The sequence below is a fragment of the Mustela nivalis genome (assembly GCF_964662115.1).
Source record: "Mustela nivalis genome assembly, chromosome: 5".
Lineage (NCBI taxonomy): Eukaryota > Metazoa > Chordata > Mammalia > Carnivora > Mustelidae > Mustela > Mustela nivalis.
Genome location: NC_139024.1, coordinates 70,050,961 through 70,071,988, shown reverse-complemented (window position 1 = coordinate 70,071,988; position 21,028 = coordinate 70,050,961). Strand labels below are relative to the sequence as shown.

At 42.0% G+C, this 21,028-nt stretch overlaps 1 protein-coding gene across 9 annotated transcripts in view; it reads left to right on the top strand.

Moving 5' to 3' along the window:
• Window positions 1–1,788: 1,788 nt before the first annotated feature.
• The window catches only part of L3MBTL3 (L3MBTL histone methyl-lysine binding protein 3), a 112,431-nt gene continuing 93,191 nt past the window's right edge, over window positions 1,789–21,028 (top strand). For 2 of the 9 annotated variants that reach the window (XM_082731205.1, XM_082731197.1), the window contains exons 1-2: window positions 1,789–1,924; window positions 5,435–5,519. The gene's annotated coding sequence lies outside the window, so the exon portion shown is untranslated. Of the gene's footprint in view, window positions 1,925–2,600; window positions 2,726–2,747; window positions 2,983–3,131; window positions 3,211–3,499; window positions 3,591–3,619; window positions 3,913–4,315; window positions 4,733–5,434; window positions 5,520–18,935; window positions 20,592–21,028 lie in introns of those variants that run through there. The other 7 variants (XM_082731200.1, XM_082731201.1, XM_082731203.1 and 4 more) reach the window with 7 other exon arrangements.

The window sequence follows — 21,028 nt, the reverse complement described above, 5'->3', positions numbered from 1 at the left end:
CATTTATATAAGTTTACAGACTTTTGAACCAGCATCTCTGAAAATATACGTGAAACAGAAATACCATGCAGAAGTTATCTAGAAACAATCGATTTATTTTATAAATAAAAATCTAAAGTTTAGGGTTTTTGTGGGGAGGTGGTCCGGCCTTAGTTTTGCATATAGTTCATGGTCTTTCTTTTCGGCTCCTCCTATAGTCTGCCTTTGGCCATTTCACTGTTTATTATTCAAGGGCTAAGGAGAAAAGGAGAGGAGCTGAAATTCAGATCAATTAATTAGGCTGTTTGGGAGCAGCTCTGAAAATGGTTGGATGTAGTGGGTGAAATCAATAGTTAACTGGTGGTCTCAGATTATCGATAGCTCTCACTAACCCAGCCTGCACCACTTCGCACCCCTAAACTGATGGCTGCCCAACATATGAGCATATTTTATAAGCTCATTTCAGCTTCATGGGTTTGTTCCTTTGTTCTTGAGTACATGGCAAGGCTTATGTCCTGATTTTTGGTTTGGAGAATTTGGTCACTATACCAACAGAAGAAATTGTGGGGTGGTCAGCTTCTCTAGGGTAATTTCATGGTCCTAAAGGAAGAAATTAACAGTTTATTTTCTGAAACTGGTTCAAGGAACATTCCTTAAGTAAAAAAAAAAAAAAAAAAAAAAAAAAATCAATCAAGAAATAATATTACTTACATTTTGAAGAAGGATTTTTAATACAGTATTTCCATCTGTGATATATTTAAACTCTAGGCCTCAGGCAGCAATTCTGGAAAAAGGCCTCCTTTACCCTTTATGAGATGCAAAATAAATAGTCCACTCCAAGGGCCGGAGCCTTTTTCTCTTTCTTTCCCACCCTTGCAAAATGTTAAGACTTGCTTCTTGCCATTCTGGAAATCACACGTGCTACTCCGATTTTTTTTCCCCTCGAATTGCCAACTGTTATTAACATTACAATGCTTATCACAACTTCAATTACACAAATTATTTTGTAATACCTGCATCTGGTAGAAAAAGAGAACGGTGAGCTGCCCAAAAGGAGGCCTGCAGTCACCAAGTGGAAGGCTGTCAATCCTGAAATACAATACTCTCTCTTGATCTAGTTTTGACGCCTTAACAAAAACAGGTTTTGCTCTTCAGGAAGGCTCAGCGCTCTTGACTGGTTGCATGAAGAGGGTAGCCCTCGCTCTGCCTTTTGCCCGGGTCTGGAAACACCGATTTCTAAGTTGATGAGCGAATCTAAACATATTTCACAACAGAGGCCTAACATGTAGAAGCTGTCCATAAAGACCAACATTTGAGGAACTGAAAGAACACGCAAGTTTTACACACACACTTTACCCGTGCCTTCTTCCAGTCCTCAAACAGGGGGAGGTTCTACCGCTTGGAAGCTTACAACTTTATTTCTTATTTTTCATGACCTGTGGCATGCATTGAGCCTTTCGGTAATGTTTGCATAAGACCAAGGCCCACTCTTTAATGGCTGAATGAATACATTTACAGTACATGCTGGATTAGCTGCTCTGAGAATTGCCTTAAAAAAAAAAAAGTAAAGTGAAAAACAGACAAAGAAATCTATAACCTGAGCAGTCTTTCATATTTGTTTTGACTGTTTTTGAACCAGCTCTGAGGCGGTGACAAGGATATTGAAAAGATGCACCTGAAACAGTATCTGCGGGCAGCTGCATTTGCCAAGCGGCTTTATTGCTGCTTTCCAGCGGCGAAGGCGCAGCAGCAGTAACAGGGAAGCCAGAGCGAGCCTCCCCGGCAGCGGCGGCGGCGGCGGCGGCGGCGGCGGCACCAGCACCAGCGCAGTTTCCCCTCTCCCCAGCCCTGACTCTACGCGCACATGCGCACTGCGCCCGCAGCCCTGGACCATTTGTCAGGACTACTCGTGAGACGGAGAAAAAAAAAAAGAGAAAATTTGGGGGTAAGAAGCGGTTGATCGGATCTAATCTCTAATTAATCAGAAGATTGGTCCGTGCAAAAGCCATTCATTTATTTTTCTGGGTGAGGATGAAAGTTAAGAGACCTATGGAGAGAAGGAAGCGCACCCTCGTCTTGTGAAACAGATCAGGGGAGGGGAAAGGACAGAAGGGGTTTCTCCCCCACTTCTCTGCGCCTCTGGGAAAGAGGAGAAAACTTAATCCCGGGGAAAAAAGTGGGCAAGTGACTCGGAAACGGCTGGAGGGGGAGTCTCTGGGCATCTCACTCTCAAGTAGTGAGTGCGAGTGTGAAAGAGGAACAAAAGAGAGAGAAAAGAGAAAGGAAAAAATGGGGGGAGGAGAGACTTGTATTTTTTTCTTTGCGCGCACACGGGGAAGGGTGTGGGGGGCCGTGCTGAAGGGAGCCCGGGCGAGGCGGCCGCGTCGGGCTCTCGCCGGCGCGCAGGCGGCGGGATGCGTGTGGGCCCCCTCCCCCGCGCCCCCCGAGCTTGTCACTTTGGTCGCTTTCATGACACCGGGCGCGGGGTGGGGGAGCGCGGCGGCGCCGGGCTCCGCCGGGGTGCGTGCCCGAGTGGGCGCCGCGGAGCTGCAGCCCGGGCGGCGAGCGCGGCCGCCGAGGCGGGGGGCGCCGGCGGGGGGCGCGGGGGCGGCCGGGGCGGCGGATCCGTGCGGCGGGAGGCGCGAGCCCCGCGCGCCGCCCCTGCGGCCCCCTCCGCCCGTGTGGCCTTTGTGCCGGGCGCGCACCGGAGAGCGAGCGAGTGAGCGAGCGAGCGCGAGAAGTACAAGTACGGGAGACCGAGGCAGTGGGAAAAGAGGCCGGGCCACTTTCTCCCCGCTCGGGCTGCGGAGAATGGACTGGTTGAATGTGCAGGCGCGTCTCCCCGGCGTGTGCTGTGTGTGTGCGCGGCGGAAAGGCCTCCCCGACTCCCACCGCGCACACGCACACTCACACGCACGCACACACTCGCGGACCCGCGGCGGGGCTCGGCGGCCGAGAGTTTGCGTTTGCTTCCTCGCCGCCTCCCCCTTCCCAACCGACTGTGTGAGAATTTCATATAGATCAGCTCCAATTTCCGCCATTTTGGGAAAGTTGCACAAAAATAAACCCTCCGGTTTATTTCTGCCCGAGGCAGGAAAGTGCTTCGGGAAGCAAGGCGGCGCGGGCCCGCCGCGGCCGTCCGCGCGGGGGAGGGCGCGGGCCGCGGGCCGGGCCGGGAGCCCGCGCCGTCGCGGCGTTCGCCCCGCTCGGTGCCGAGCCGCGCCGGCCAGGGTGCGGGCGCGGGCGTGTGTCGGGAGGCGGCGGCGGCGGTAGCGGCGGGCAGCGGCGGCGGCCGCGCCGGGGCGGCGGGCGGGCGGACGGGGGGAGGCACGGGGCTGCTTTTCCTGCAACTTGTTTACGCCGCCCTTATATTGGGGAGGCAGAGTGGGGTCCGGGTCGGGCCGCCGCCCGCTTCGCGCCGCGTGCGTGTGCCATTCCGGAATAATGGGTTTTGCACACTCGCGCTTTGGGCCCGGCGGGCCGTCCTCGCGCCGCGGCGGCCGGGCGGGGGGGAAGTAGAGGCCGGCGGGGGTGGGGATCGGGAAGCGCAGGAGCCGAGCCATCCGCCGCGCGCCCCGCGAGCGGGTGGGGGGGGACAGGGAGGAAAACTTGTGAGCCCTGGAGGGGGTGGGGGGGCACGGTGGCACGGGCGGGGGGAGGACGCAACTTTTGTGCTGGTGGTAAAACTTTAATTACCTTTAAAGAAAAAGGCCTTTTGATTACCCCCCCCCCACCCCTTTCTGGTCAAAGCATGGCCCACAGTGCGACCGTGAGAGAAAGTTTAAAAGCAGGCGGTTTCTTCCCCGCCTTCTCCGCGGAGGGGTGAGGGTATCTGTTTGTCCGTCTGCGCACGGAGAGGGTGGGGGTAACGAGCCGCCCTCCGGGGTCGCGAAGACCGTAGCCTTTACCCCACCCTTCCACGGGGAGACGAAGGTAAACGTCGCTTCAGTTTCCCTCCTCCCCGCCTCCCCCCCCACCCGCTTCCTTTTCCTCCCCCTCCCCGCCGATTTTTTGAGGGGACCCAAAAAACGGAGTCTCTTTCCTTATGCAACTTCCTCGGGCGCCGTGAGCACGGCCCTTCCCCCTCCCTGCATCCCTTGGCCCGCTCCTTTCCCACCTCGGGTCCACCGCCAGAAAAATGCATTAGAAATCATTCAAAGTCTACAGAAACAAAAATAGATTTTTTAATTGTTCTAAGTTTAAGTTAAGGGAAACTGAGATGAGAAATAAGATTTTGGGTGGGGGGGGGCGGGCGAGGGCTGGGCGAGTGCGTCGAATTTTAATTTTGATTTTCCTAGAGTGTTGTTTGTGATATCTGTATTGGTTTGTGGAGCCCGAGAGTCTCTGTACTGGCTAGTTCGGTCGCGTGGATTTTTGCGCAAGTTTTTAGAAAAACACTGACTCGAGTAGAGCATTTCTCCGGAAAGTTTCAAGTGCAGCAAAATAGCGAACATGCAAAACTGGCCAAGGGGAGACCTCTAGTGGTTAAACGCATCTTTAAGTTCGGAAGGCCGAGAGCAAAGTTTGGCCTTTGCTTGTAGCTACGTAGTCTGTTCAGACGTGGAAGTAATTAGAAGACCTGAGCGAGCAGCCAGATGTTGTGTGAATGGATGCCGATCACAAATAGAAGGTTTAGGAAATTGGAGAGCAGATAAGTTCTGACGATCCCGAGCCTGTAGCATCGATCCCTCTGCATTTATATGGGAAAAACGCTTTGCTTTTATTCGGGGATCTGAGATGGGTCCATAACTGGGTTAGAAACAGTTTGTCTTTATTTATCATCGTATTGTTTTTAATCAATCAAGAGTCACAGCAGGTCGTTTCATTTGGAATATTAATAAAAATGAGAAGTGTTTAAAACTTTGAAAAAAAATGAAGGAGACCTGTGATTGAAATTTGTCTTTTATATAAACGGACCATTTTATTCTCTGGTAAATAAAATTAAAGACCGGTACTTAGTTTCTTAACCGTGCAGTTATATATAGTCATAAAGTAAGTGGTCCTTTTTAGTTCTAAGAGTGTAATTTTGTTTCACTGGTTAAAACATTATTTTCAGAATACATTGTGTTTAAGTTGTGATTTAAACATTTACATACATGGGGGGAAATTGCTTACATAATATCTATTCATTTGCCAGTGTTTGTTCTGAGAAGTAACTTTAATTTTAAAAATAAAAGCACTGAGAAAAATTGAAGTCGAATCAAATGATCCCTGTAACTTTCATGTATTGTTCATACAAAGGGGGAATCTTTAATTTAGGAATTTAGGATAAGGGAGTAAGAATGGTAAGACCCATTTCATCTCATCCAGAACTAGTTTATTTTATATTTAATATAATGAGTGGTATTGTGTGAAATTATGCAATAAGTCAGTGATTCAAAATTTAAACATATTAATTGTGGACTTGAAAGCTTTTTTATGACAATGCATTGATTTTATTTTTCCACTCTTTCAGTTAGTGCTGGACCTTTAGGAGAAGTGTTGGGGGGTGAACAGCAATCCTAAAGACCACTGGAGAGTTATTTCTTCACCACCACTAGGTAAGATTTGCCTGTCGAAACAAATTGTGTGGTATATTTGCAAACGTTAAAAGCTGTGCTTGGGAATCAGGAAGGAGAATGTGGGGCAGTGTTGGCAGAAAAGCATCATTTTGTGGTGGCTGCTTTGAATGCATGAAAGTCTTGATGTGAAGTGTGATTGAGGCTCAAGTAAAACAGTAGGAAAAGTTCTGAGATTGTCCTGGATAATTTATGTACTGCCTCCTTTACTAGATTCCTAATTTGCATTTCATTTGTACCTGTTTTCTGCTGAAAGTAAATAATTTTATTCCTTGGAATTGAAAAAATGGGAAAACTAGAACAAAGCACTTGTAAGTTAATGTAACTGTTGTAACCCAGTGATATGGAAGATTCTGGAACTTGTTAAAATTTTGTAGGTGAAATTTACAAGAGCTTTGGGGTATTTAAGTGATTTAACTTTTGTGGCTTAAATCCAGTGTGGCCCCACTTGTGCCAAATATCATGTCAAAGGGCTGTAGTGACTTTTCCTGTGTATTAACATAGACTTGTCAACTTTTGAACTATCTTCACAGAATATATGGCTGTTGTCTAATAAGATCCCTGTGGTAATTTTGGAGGGTTCTTGCTGGTTTATCTCCAGTAATTCAAGGCCTATTTTCAGGACAAAGGTTGTTCTTAGGCAAAGAGGGCAGCCTGCTGTAGGTAAACCATCAAAGTATATTTGTGCTACTCTATTGCTTTCTTGTTATACCTATAATCCCCCTCTCCCTTTAATTTTTTTCCTCTCCTTTTTTGCTTCTTTTTATTTGATCTGTCTTAAGTGTTAAAGGAGTTGCTAATTCTTGTTCAGCAAAAACAAATAAAACAAAATCAATTAGACCTACCTTTTATGAGTAAGACTAATAATCCTCATTGGGGTATCTTAGAACGAGGATAGGTATGACCTAGATGTCAACACTGAATAATTACTGGTATAAAAATGATTGTTAACAGGAGTTCGTTGTCATTTTCTGCTTGTGGATGGTTTTGAGTGGAGTAATTAGTGAAATAAATAGATGAGGTCCGTGTGGGTGATGCAACAGAGACGGTGGGGTGAGAACAACTCCTAGAAGATCATGCAGATGGAAGTAGAGTATAAGCAGAGTAGAAGATGTTTCCTAGGGTGTTGAGTTTCGTGTTTGGACATGCCGGGTGGAAGACAGTGACTCTTTTTTTCACTGTGGATAGAGTGTGGCTGTGGATAGAGTGCTAGTTTGACCTCTAAATGTATCACATTTTATCAGTCACTTTACCTCTTTCAGCCTAGATTTCTCCATCCAGACAATGGGGGCAACAGTGCTTGCCTCACTTCCTTTGTTGAAAGGATAAAATTAAGTAAGGTTTTGAGAATTATAAAGACTTATTCAAATGTTTGGTAGTCATATTACCATTTTACCTTAGTCAGGTTTTGTGAAGGGCAGGAAGTAGGTTGTAAAGGGCAGAACAGAGTGATTTAAATCCTGGCTGAAATGATGACATTGGTTTCTGGTATATATATTATGTGGACTTGTCACAATACTTCCGGGGGATATTTCTTTTCTTTAGGAAAAAAATAGTTTATCTTTAATAGTGTTGGCTCATTGCAGGAAGGGACCATGTTTTAACATGATGCTAAATATAAACTGAAATGTATTTATCCCAATCTGGTCATTTAAAAGGTAGGAGTAAGTGAAATAAGTCAAATTAAAAATGATGCCTAGTTGTGGAAATGGGAGGGTAGTGAAAGTAGAAGGGTTGGTGTGAGGGGAATTCATGTGCTGTAATTAATATTTTAGTTGTGTGAGTCTGCTGGGAAATGAGCATGAGAAAATAGCTAACTGGGGTAGTAAGATTTATACTCTAGGGGTCAGAAAATGGGTCCTGCAGATGATTGTGGATTTAGGGAAAAGTCCATGCAGGACTTCCCCTACACCCCACTTCATGCTTTTTAGACCCCTTTGCTACTTTATTCTAATTATAACCAACTGCCTGTTACCTAAATAGAAAAAAAAAGTCGCAAGGATTGACTGTCATCATTCTCAATTTGCTGATACTGAACTTGACAAATCCTGACAAGTTTTAGTTCATCTCTCTTCTTTTGTAGATTATCCAATCACTGTTCCAAGAATTCAAAAACCCAATAGTAGGGGAAGAAGAAATATGTGTCCTGTTGAATTCATTGGTTGGTTCTTGAATAGTTTCTCCTGGTTTGTTTGGTAGTTTATTTCTAAGAACACATATTTCAATTAAGGCATTTTGTTGCAGATGCAGTTAAGATGGGAAATTTATAAGAGAAGTTACTTTATGTAATATGGAACAAGGGTACCTTTGGGGTTTGGAGGATGAGTAACTTGAATGATCCCTCTTATAATGTTTCTACTAGTTAACTAGTTGTTTTTTTTTTTTAATAAAGATTTTATTTATTTATCTGACAGACAGAGATCACAAGTAGGCAGAGAGAGGAGGAAGCAGCCTCCCCACTGAGAAGAGAGCCCGATGCGGGGCTGGATCCCAGGACCCTGGTATCATGACCTGAGCTGAAGGCAGAGGCTTTAACCCACTGAGCCACCCAGGTGCCCCTAGTTAACTAGTTTTTGTGGAGCTTTTATAGTGCTGAACACCAAAAGACTAGGTCTTTGCCCCTGAGTTTCCTGGACCCTAACCCCAGGAGTGGACACAACTCTGAGCTGTTAAGAAGAATATAGCAGCTCCACTTGGTCAAGGGACCCTGCGCTCTTGGGTGCCAATGAGTCAGGAAACAGATTCCTGGGTTTACTGAGGAGGACAGTGCTGTATAATTGTATATACAATATTCTATCCCTTTCTTAATGCTTCATCTTCAGAAATTAATATGAAGCTCTTTATCCAGGATCATGAAATTTCTGAATTGTATATCCAGTGACGGTAATGGGTTTGGGTAGTTCTTTTCTGCGTTGACTAGTGTGTTCACAAAGATAACTTTCTGGTGGAGATTGCTCTACTTGCTCACACTGAGGGATTCATTCCTCACAAGAATTTGGGGAATACCGTGTTTAAAGAGAACATTTATACCTTTGTATGTGTGTATATTTGCATATGACATCTTGAAATTCAGGGTATCTGTAGAAGATAGATTTTGTAAAGGATCTCATTATACAACGGGAATATTCTCAGGTTGTCCCTTCAGTAAGTTAAATTATTTTACTGATACGTGAGGACATGAGTAAATAGTGGCATATTTGTACTAAATTTGTACTGATTGTAGCAGCAGCTATACAGCAAGTAGATGAAACAAAACACCAGGAAAAAGGTACCCTTACAATGTAAGCGAGTTTGATTTATGAAGTCAAAATGAGAAAGACATATAAGAAATTTCCCCATTGAGGAGACAGGGTGGTTTGGGGGAAAGAACAAGGACTTTTGAGAGGAACTTGAATGAAGCTGGGTGATCTTGGATGAGAGTTTCCTTAAAAGTGGACCTAGAATTGGTTACTTGGAAAGTGATGGAGGAATTACATGTGCATTATACATAATAGTTACGTGCTTCCTTTATTATTATTCTTCCTGTAATCCAGATTTTGTGTCAATCAACAAATATTTATTGAGCACCTAGGTTTTGGAAGTCTCATTTGAAGAGTGCTTCACAATCCTCACTTAAAACAGCGTCAAATGAATGAATGGGTTAGGGCATTACAAAGAAAGCAGCAGACCTTGGCCTCCATGTGTTCATAATTCCATTTGAGGAAATAGCCCGCACCACGTACAGTACAGTGGTGACTAGCAAAACAAAGCCACTGTTCAGTGCTCCTGCTCCAGAAGGGTAGAGATGAGCACAGTGAGTACTGTGGTGGAACCACTGGATGTGGCCTTGAACCTATTACTATGGTAAGGATCTGGGAGGTGGGTCGCCCTCTGTAAAACACTGCCAAATGTTGCTCTATTAAGTGTGATTGTATATGAGTGCCTTCTGAATGTCAGGCATTGAGCGAGGCACTTTATATTCTTTGATTCATTCATTCATTTATTTATATATCCAACAAATGCTAAGTGCCTTCTGTCTTCCCAGGTGCTAGTGTTGGCACTATTATCTCTAACACTTTCCCTAACCTTGAGGAGTTGATATTATTTTACTTTTAGAGCAAACTGATGCTCAGAGATACTTAGTAATAGTCTAAGTTCAGTTTGAAAGGGCTGGGACCAGGGAAACTGATACTGGCTTATGATTATCTTGTTAGGTCTTTAGTTTCTAATTTTTGAAAAAGTAATTCTTAGAATATTTTTAAGAAAACACATTTCCAGATTAATGTGCTCACTTTTATAGTTTGGTTTACTAAGATAAGCAATAGCAAACAGGTATCAGAAAAAATAACGGGAAGAAAACTTTATCTCTTCCCTTTCCCTTTTTTTTTTTCTTTTTAAAAGCAAGAATTGGGAAAAGACCAATTACTGAACTATACTGAAAGAAACACCTTGGTCTGGCTCATGGCCTTGAAATGATTATAAACTGTTAAGAAAACATAACTCAGTTTAGGTAATTCTCATACCTAATATGAGAATATGTGAAAAAGGTTTCACTTGTTCTTTGTAGGAAGAGACTAGATGAGGCAGTAGGGTTAGTTCCCAAAAAATGTGGATCATTCAGTCAGTAGAAAGGATGGGACCTAAATGTGTTAAAGTGAACACAAAAGATGATGGAGTTTTCTCAGAAGCAGGATTATTAAAGGGAAGAAGAAAAATAAATGGAGGTAGAGAGATATTGGTGGGGAGAAGTAGGGGGGCAGGGCTGAGTATAGAATGCTGGAATCAAAATTAAAAAAAAAAAGAAAACAGGAAATATGACTAATAATACATTCAACAACAGTGCTATGGTAACTGTTATACTCTTTAACCAGAAGAGTATGCTCATGCTTGCCAGATGAAGGGAAGAGTCTCTATTTATTCATTGTTTCTGTACTGCAGTGGGAGTCAGGTAGTATCTCTGGTATATGAGTTATGGTCCATCAGATGGAGCTCCAGTCTGATGTAGAAGGACACCCCTGCACACATTGATCATAGGGTAATAGACGGTTTCTCCTTTAAGGGAGCTCTGTCTCTATAAACCTTTTTGAGCATGTGCTACAGGCAGGCTGTTTTAAGATTGGACGGTAGCTTTATGTTACGTGTAATTTTGTAACGTTAAACTCCTTCAGTAGTAGAACATTTTGAGTAGGATTGCTCAGGCCCCAAAAGTCATTTGATTATTTTCCCTTCATCTGTTACACTGACTGAACCCTGAACCATGAATTGAAATTCCTAAGAGATCAGTGTGGTCAGGTTGTTAAGCGGTCGAAATAATTCACCCTTTTGCTTTGTGTTCTTATTTGGTGGATTTGAGGCCTAGCTGTTCAATCTGTTGATAAGGAGTTTAGCTACAAATGATTATCAAGATAAACCTATAGACTTGACTCGTGTGAGAGAAATAAAATCTGGTCACATCTACTTTATTAGATACAAAAGAGAAATCAAGTGTAAATCTCTTAATTTTAGCTCTGTGTTCTATAAAAATATGAAGCGAGTAAGAAAAAAGATCCCACTTTTAGCATTTAAAAATTATGAAATGAAATAAGAGAAAAGAACAAGATACTACTTTTAGTTTTTCTTTTTTGAGTTTCTGCATATTTTGCATAAGCATGGACATATCTGTGTCAGACAGGTTCTTGTTCTTTTTATGCCCTTTGAGTCCCCTTAATGGGTGTAAAATTTCTATTATGACTCTATTAGTGTAGTGATGTTGATGATATGATAGCACTTGTCAGGATATTTTTGCCTCAAATCGAGATATGTTGCCCTCCACACTAAAAGTGAACTTCCAATAAAAGCATTTGATGAGAGTATATTAAATATGCCATAAGCCTGTTAATGTCAGTTTGTGATTTCGTTTTCTATGTACATTTTTTTTTCTTGAAAGGCATATTTCATTTTCTGTTCCTCCTTTAGAGGAAGTAAGTAGGTTAGGCCACAGAATCTCAAATAATTCATCCTTCTTACAGTAACAAGCGGGAAGGCAGGAAGTTGAGATTTTGTAAAAGATTGCTCTCGGTGACTACCCCTTTGTGTATAATCTCCATGGCAGAAAAGGTAGCAAATCAGATAAACTATAGCTGCGTTAATAGGATCATTGTCATTAGCATACGACCAGGAGATACGTTTTGAGAAAATATCAATTAAGAAGGAACCATCCCATAATCGATTTCATATATTTTTTTAAAGATCTTATTTATTTACTTGAGAGTGAGAGAGAGAGACAGTGTGTGCACGCACACAAGTCAGGGTGGAGGGGCAGAAGGAGAGGTAGAGGGAGAAGCAGACTCCCCACTGAGCAGGGAGCCTGATGTGGGCCTTGATCCCAGGACCCCGGGGTTCATGACCTGAGCTAAAGGCAGAGGCTTAACCCACTGAGACACCCAAGTGTCCCTCAGCTTCATATTTAGAGAAAGTGGGGATTAGTTGCCACTCAGTCATCTACCAAATAAGGATAGATGTGGACAGAAGACCCAGATTTTCAAAGATTGTTGTTGATGGTCCTGAGATTTCATTTCTTCCATTGAAATGATCTATTTTGCCTACCTAAAATCTATGAACTTGGGCCTTGGGGGCAAAATTTTACATCTTTCCACAACAGGATCTCAATTCCAGTATGTGTGCGATTCAGAGTTCTTATCAGGCGGGCGAGTAGAATATCAAAGCTGGTATCTTTCATGCTTGATTTGAAAGGAAAATTTTTCTTTGTAGCAATATGTGTTTGTTGAGAGATGCTTCAAGTGTGAGTTTAGATTTGTCTCTTATCCTTATTGAATAAGCCTGCTTAAGAGGTTTGAGTTTAACTTCTTTTGATGTGTCCTCCACTGACACTTAAATAAGGAGGGTTTCTTGGAGCCAGTAATGTTATGCTTCTGCCAACAAGGCAAGTGAATACTTAGCAGCCTAGCAGGGAGTTAGAATGTCACTGAAGAATATGAGATAGATGGACAAATGAATTCGATCTTTTTTTAAAATTTAATTGTTTTTTTCAATGTTCCAAAAGTTATTGTTTATGCACCACACAATACATGCCCTCCTTAATACCACCATCAGGCTTAGTTTGATCTTTTTTTCTGATTTCCCCTCTCCCTAATTCCCACCCACAACTAGTATGTTTCATTTTCCCCTTCTTTTTTTATTCATTCACTTAATAAATTTTATTGATACCTACAGTGGGTATTCATAAGGGATAAGGAAATGAATAAGTCAAGGTCCCTTTCCTCCAAAGCCTGGTCAAAGTAGATGATCATGATACACTGTCAGAAGTATTGTGATGGGGTTATAGATTCGTTCTTCCTAGTCTCTCTTCTGGTGCATATCACATACACAGGCTCCAGTTCTTATAAAGAGGGGGGACTTATTCTAGTTCCTTTGGGACAATCCCTAGTTCTGGTCTGTCTTTCTCCTACTGGCCTTTTGCAAGACCTGGAACCACAGTTGGTATGTGAGGAAGCTTTTGTACCTCCTCAGCAAAAATACCCATAAGGTTGCCAGTGGTTTACTCTTGGGTCATCATTTAGAGATTATGTCCTTCTGACTTTTTTGGTTGCTATAACATTCTTTTCTTTATAAGAATGTGGCAAAAACTGAAACTAACTCATTTTGAAATTTTCCATGTCCGTGAAATCCAGAGTCTTACCATTGATCTTAACATCCCATTTTTCTTTACCTTCACCTCTGGACTCCTGAGAAATCACTTAGGGCTTTGTGGTGCAGAGGTCTCAGCCTTTGCAGTTATCATTCCTGTGCTCTGGTATGCTTCAGATACTGGGTAAAGTGGTGCCTGGAGGGAACGTGGACACTGGAGTGCGGTTTGTTTTGTTTTCTTCAAAATAGCTACAGCTCCGTGTACTGCATGTCTACCATGTGCCAAACACTCTTAGCACACATGATCAAAACACAGATTTTTACAACTCTGTAGATATTCCCCTTCCATTTTATTGACGAGGAGCCTAAGGCTCAGGAGAAGTTACGTACCCTGCCCAGGATTATGCAGTAGTTTGGAAAATAGGAGACTAGGACTCACACCCAGGTGCTGTGGCCCTGGGACCCGTGCTTATCACCCTCACACTAGACTGGCTTCTGTTAGCTAAAATGCAACAAGCCAGGCCATGTGGGATAGTCTGAGGGCCACTGTCTTGGGAGACAAAAGTTTTCTTGGCTGCATGACATCCATTTTCTTGCCTGTAAAATGGAATCAGTCTCAAGAGTAGTCGTGAGGGTCAAACAGACTGCTTTTGGTGAGACCCTTTAAAATAAATGGCAACTCATGGAGGAGATCTCTCTGCTCTGGGCTGTCTGTATCCCCCTTCATGTATATTAGGCTTTTTTTCCTTTGGCCAGTCACCCTTTTGGAGCTGTGTATTTGTGAGCATGTGAGTTTGCCCCTTAGAGGCTGTGTACTTCAGAGAGCTGAGGTCACAAGGGTGCAGGCCATCAGAGAGTAAGTCAGAAAATGGTAGACAGGCCTGAGGAGTCAGAGGCTGTATCTTTCTCAGGATCGCTTTCTCCAGCCTGGACTTCAAGAACTACACGTCCAGAGGGCATTCTCCGGTCTAAGACACTAAGAGTCTTACCCCTCGGATGCAGGTTGGGAACTAGATCCAAAGGTAGCATTTGTAGCTGGATCTAACCTAAAGAAGAGTCCGTTTTATTCCTGTAAAATGCTCTCTACTTTCATGTTATTTCCTGAATTTATTTTCCATACCTCAGCATTTTCCCAAAGGCCAGGGGCAGGGGGTAGAGGACTCCATGGAATTCGATGCCCTGTGATAAGAGTCACAAGGCGAGGGGACCGTGGGAAGCTTTGGCTTGGCCAGTACTTCCCAGATGCCACAGTGCTGCTGACGCGCGCTGTACGTGTCCTGAAGACCCCCGGGGTATTCACATCTCTCTCAACAAAACAACTGCATCACAGGCCCTGAATAAATGGTCTCCTAAAGGCTGTGTTTTGAGGAATAGGCTGGGAGATGTTGCCCTGGCCTTTCATCTAGTTTTGTTGCTAAGCCTCTGCCTGGCCTGTAATGTGTGGTCAGACCAGCATGGTAGCAGAGAGAGCCTGGCCTTCAGGCCCAGCTCCCTCCCTTTATGGCAAAGCCTTCTCTGTCACTGGAAGTATTGGCTTTTGAAGAAGGGTGATAGTCGAGGGAAACAAAAGCAAAAATAAACTGTTGGGACTCCACAAAATAAAAAGCTTTTACACAGAAACGGAAACCATTAATGAAACAGAAAGGCATCCTACTGAATGGAAGGAGGTGTTTGCAAGTGATATATCCAATAAGGGGTTAATATCCAAAGTATATAAATAACTTACACAATGCAATACACACACACCAATCCAAAGTAAAGATGGGCAGAGGACTTCAATAGACATTTTTCCAAAGCAGACCTGCACATGGCCAATGGACAAATGAAAGATGCTTGACATCACCCACCATACTGGAAATGCAAATCAAAACCACAATGAGATAAGAGCTCATACCAGTCAGAATGGCTACTGTGAAAAAGACAAGAAATCCCGAGTGTTGGGTGAGCATGTAGAATAAAGGGAACTCTCACACACTGTTGGTGGGAATGCGATTGGTGCCTCCACCATGGAAAACAGTATGGGAGTTCCTCAAAAAATTAAAAAAGAGAAATACTGTTACTGTATGATCCTGTAATTCTACTACCAGTTAATTATCCAAAGAAAATGAAAAATACTAATTTGAAAAGATATATGCATCCCTGTGTATTGTGGCATTACTTATAATAGCCAAGCTATGGAAATAATCCAAGTGTCTAGCCATAGATGAATGGATAAAGAAGATGTGATACACACAGACACACACACACACACACACACACACACACAGGAGTATTACTCAGGCATAAGAAAGGATGAGATCTTGCCTTCAGCAGCAAGTGGATGGACCTAGAGGGAATTATGCTACGTGAAACAATCAGACAGAGAAAGACAGAAACCACATGATTTTGCTTATATGTGGAATCTGAAAAAACCAAATGGACAAATAAAAAGACAGACTTTCAGGTATAGGGAACAAACTGCTAGTTGCCAAAGAGGAGGGGAGAGGGGGGATGGGCAGAATAGGTGAAGAGCATGAAGAGGTATAAAAAGAGCTAGTAGTCTTTTCTGGAGCTATGTAAACACGAGATATTATGAACAATAAAATAATCTGCTTTTATGGAGTGATCTTGAGTCTTGTGATATTTAGATTTTGAACAGGTGCCTTACCTGTAGATACTACAGAAATACAATTAAATAAGAGAAAAGTCACTGTCTGATATTTTTAAGGTCACTCAAGAGCTCAAATAATTGTTAAATCAGATAATTATAATAAAAAGCTAACATTTTATTGACTGCTTACTACGTGATAGGCACGAGGCTAAGGTATTAACCGATTTATCTCATGGAATCTTCACCATTGTCCACAGAAGAAAGGGTCCCTTCTCCACCCTTTCTAGGTGGGGGAATTGAGACTTCCAAGGTTAACCGGTCTGAGGTTACTGGGTGGGCAGTTGTCAGATTTTGCAAAGTGAAATGGAGAGGAGGAAGGGAAGGCAGTGGTTGAGGAAAGGGTGAGGGATAGAAGAGGGAACTGGTGCGCTCACCGCAAGTTTTGAGGATGATCCATGAATTATTTTGTTTGGTTTGTGATGATGCTTTTAGGGTTTGCATTCCTGACTCTTTGCAAAAGACAGCTTGTCCTTTTAGCCCGAACTGATTAAAACCAGGTGCTGGTATCTCAGTTCTTTCATCTGAATGACAGAATTTTAACCCGATTCTGCTTTTGAGGTGATGTTTATCCCCATTTTATAACCACTCCCAACTCACAGCCGTATCTTCTCTGTACCTTATTTTTGAAGAACACACAGGTTAACTATAAAGCTATAAAATGTAACTCTAAAAAAAGCAACTGTAAATTATTTGAACTCTTTAACTGCTCTTAGTGAACATTAACTAGCCATTCATTTGAGAAAGAATGACCCAGCTACAGTTAGCTCCCTTTCTTAATTTCTTTATTTCTTCTTTCTTTATTTCTCACTCTATCTGTAGATCCAAACTTTTCGTTTCTAGGTAGTGGCCACTCTTTCCCTTGATTTTGAGCATCCTGGATTGGGTGACTTATCTCTCGAGGGACTCTCGTCTTCGTCTCAGTGCTAGAAAGGTTCTTCACCTTGACTGTGCCATAGGAGCTTGGTACTGGGGGGGGGGTCTGTGCCCCTCGCTTGGAGCCGCCGCTTGTTTGATCCACCAGTGGCAGATGTGAATGAAGGGACTGTGTGAAGGGGGATTATGAAGGACACACGGACTGCTTATCTCCAGTCAAAATAAGATAACGGCAGATTCTTGACATTTGTGAAGGATATATCCCAAGGCAATCACCAGTTCAACTTGAGAAAAAAATCATTGTAATATACAATTCCTTCCTTCAGATTACTAAAGTATAACTGAAAAATGTAAATCATCTCTCTAGACCTTAACTACTTATCTTGCTTGATGAGCAATTTTTGTACTGTCTGGAGCACTTATTGAAACAAATTCACACATCTTTTCTACTTACTTCCTTTTGGAGCATTTGGTAGTTTTGTTCACACAATGTGTCTGAGTCATCATTGCATTTGACATTTCAGTCTTTAATTTATCTGAAACTTCTATTTTGTGGCTAGGCCTAGCGCTTTCATAAACATTTCCATATTCCCCTCATTCTGTCATCAACACTAGAATCAACTAGCAGTTAATGTTGTTTGTTTCATTTCTTAATAAGAAATGATGTTTTATCTCTTTCTTTACAGTGGCCATAGACTAAGACTCGGTACTCTGCGTAAGAGCATCCCTGGACCGTGACTGGTCCAAGTGATTTGCCCTTGCATGTCTCTGAAAGATAACAAAGTGCTGAATGTCACGGGAACTTCAGATGCCTCTCAGGAACGATAGAAGCCATAAATAATCCGTGAATGCCAGTGATCTACTATGCATTTCTGATACCCGAGTTGGGGGAGAAGTGAACCTTACCTTCCTCTTCTCATCCATCTGTGGAGCTGATGCATTTGCATATATTGCTAAATACCTACTATTTAAATGACCCAAGAGTTTTGGGGAAGTTGACTTCCCTTAATGACTTCTCTGCTATTGCTTCCGTTGTTGGCAGCAATCACAAACTGAATATTTTCACGGGAAGACCTGCCACTCGTTACATGATCTATTCTGAATTGACATGAGAAGGGGTGTAGAAACATTTTTTACATTATATTTTTTCCTCTTAAAAAAATGTGAACAGTCAGCAGGTATAAAGGAATGTCTAGAGAGCAGATTCCCTCCCATGGCTGTCTTGCAGCAAACTGTTGCCTCCTCCTGAGGGCGGCCAGTGTTGTTACCAGTTTCTGATGAATGCTTGCAGAGAGGATGTCTGCCTATATAATAAGCCTATGTATATCCTTTGTTTTATAGAAGCAGTAGGACACAGTTTTTATACTTGACATAAAATTAGAGTATTAGTCCTGTGTTGGAGCTCTTTCTGTATCACAACGTAAAGAGCTCATTGTTTTTTATAATGGCATTAAATGCCATATGGATGTCCTGCAGTGGTCCTTAATTGATGGACTTTTGGATTGTTTCCAATTTTTTGACCTTATGACTAGACCTGTAGTCAGTGAATAACACTTTACATTTTTCCTTCTTTTGTATGTGTAAGTATCTATAGAATATATTTCTAGGATAGGACTGCTGAGTTGGGAGGGTCTGTTCTTGGAAATTGATCTCCTGAGAGGTTGTTTTCATTTATAATGCCACCATCAATGCACGAGAGGGCCTGCTTCCCCATATCCTCATAACATAGAATTTTCAAGTGTAAGATATTAACTAATCTCCTCATTGCCTGCTGTTTCTTGAAAACTAGTGGTGTATGGTAGGTTGAGGCTTCCAGGGATTTATTCACGTGAGAGACTGAGCACATTCATCCATTAGATACAATGTCCCAAGGGAAAGATAAGTTGCAAAGCTTTGGTTTAGAGGCAAGGAATGGTGCAGGAGAGAGATACAGAAGGTAGTTCTGAGGACAGTGTTGCATGTCATTTAATCTGTCCTCCAGCCCTTTTGTTGGAGGCTTAGGGCAACAAGATTGTCATAAAAATGAGTAAAATCTAAAGTGAACTGTTGCACCAAAGAGGGACTTGGGGAGTCTAACACGTTTAAATTGGTGTCAATAGTAATGGCCTCTGCCTTCAGTAAAGTCATCGGTTCCTAACAGTGGGCATTGGTAGAAGCACCTTGGACATCAGAATGCTTGATTTTAGCCATTTCTAGTCATGATAGGGAAGTTAGTAGGAATCAAAAGATCAAAAGCTGCAGTGGTGTATTTGCTGTATATGTGAACCCCACAGTGGTCTTTTTTGACATCCGCAGTGGCTGGGAGACTCTTAGGATTTAGAAGAGGTTTAGAGGAAAATCGTGGATCTTGACTGATAGTGCAGAGGACCCATCATGGTGCACTTTGGAGATGCTTCTTTAGGAAATCTCAGCATCATTAAGAAGAGATTAGGGATGAGATTTTCTGCAGAATGAGAAACGCTGTTTGTGACTTGCCTTGTGAGGAACTCTACTACCTACTTGCTTTTTATGGTCCGTGGAATAAAGGTTACACATGGAGTTGTGGAATAGCACCAGGTGATAGTTAAAGAAAACATAAAACAAAGCATTTTAAGTTCTTAAAACAAACAAGCTGCTTCATTCTTAGGACCCCAACTGATTGAAATGAAAGGACTTTGTATATATGCAAGTATGCCTTCCAGAGAAAGAAAACAAGGGAGGAAGACTTAGGGTGTCATGAAGAAGGAGCTTCTGTTAAAATAATATTGGTTGATGGCTGTTCTGTCTGATGACGAGATGATAGACAATGTCCTAGCCATTCAGCGAGTAGCTACTTGGCTTCAAAATCAGATAAGGGGAAAGAACACATGGTAAATATTTTTATGCTATCATATTTTATACACAGTGTTCACAAACCTTAAAGTGAAACAATGAATAGAAATTTTTGTAAATTTTATGTGCTTATAGGTAGAGTACAGTGTGAAACATTACTGATGTTTTGTGGAACAAAAGCAAATTCTAAGTATTTCCAAAAATGTGTCATGAGCATTTACTTCAGGTTTTGTACAGTGCTAACTTTTAGATTTCTCCTACTTTCTATTCCTTCTCCTAGTCACAGGATTTTTGTCATTGTGAATTTTATGCATTTATGATTTTTAAGTGGAAAAAGACCGAAATTCTATTTCTCTTGTATATATGTCTTAATGACACTTCGTTATTAATAAGCATGTATTTGATATTTATTAAAAGGATACACATTGCACTGATGTACATAAATCAAGAACTTTAGCCCTAGTAAATTTGTTTCTGGATTTGTCATGTCTAAAGGAGTAACTTAGGGAAAAGTAGGTTTAGCCAGATTCTTAGAGGCATAAGACTCTGAGACAAAGACAAGACAGTGGTTGAGAAAAAAAGGCCATGGTTGGAATTAGACCTGGTTTCAGATATTGACCATGCCACCAGATATGGTTTTGGGTAAATTCCTGAGCTCTACAACTCACTTTCTTCAGTGTAGACCGGAGGAATTTTAGAATCGATCTTTTTGTGAGCAAGAAATAAATGAAATAATATATGTAAATTGCTGCTTTGACTCCATTTCTGGAAGAGGTTGAGATTGAAATAATAAATTTTAAAGTATATATAGTATGTCTGACTGGTGTAATTGTAGTACCTGGTGATAACTGTAGTTAGAGAAAGAGCAGGAAAACAGTCCTTTTCTATGGATCACTCGGGTGTTACCCAGTTTATCCACCAGGGGGAAAAATTCTGTAATTCTACTGTCTATCAAGACAAAGTTGCCACTCCTCTAACACTTCACGGGGAAGTGGATTTTGTTGCTGATCCCTGTTTAGTGAGGTAGGAGTCACCGAGTGCTTAAGCACAGGTCTTAATTCACTTAATGTCTTCTCTGTTTCTTAGATTAATCTTCTTCAGGCCTTCACATCTTAGTTCCTGTCTTAAGGGTGAAGTCTAATGATAGTGAAATCTAGTACTTCTTCAAATTCAGACTGTATAAATTTTGAAATGATCAGAAGTAGATAATATGTAACACTTGAAATTGGCTCATTTAAAGGGGACAAAGGAAGAAAATATACAGGGATCCAATAAACTTCAGCAAAAGCTAACTATAATTCAAAGAAACACAGGTTTTTTCTATTGACTAAAAATAAATGTGTATTATGTATCTAAAGAGATTGCATTTAAAATATATTTCTTTTATAGAATAGAATTTAAATAGAATATAAAATAGAATTTTTCAAGCACTTCTAAATGAAAGATGTAGTATAATAAACTGCTGTGGGCCCTTAAGATTTCTTGAGAATTACTAGCACGTTGCCTGTTTATTTCACCACTTCACCCTCTTGACTAATTTGTAGCAAATTCC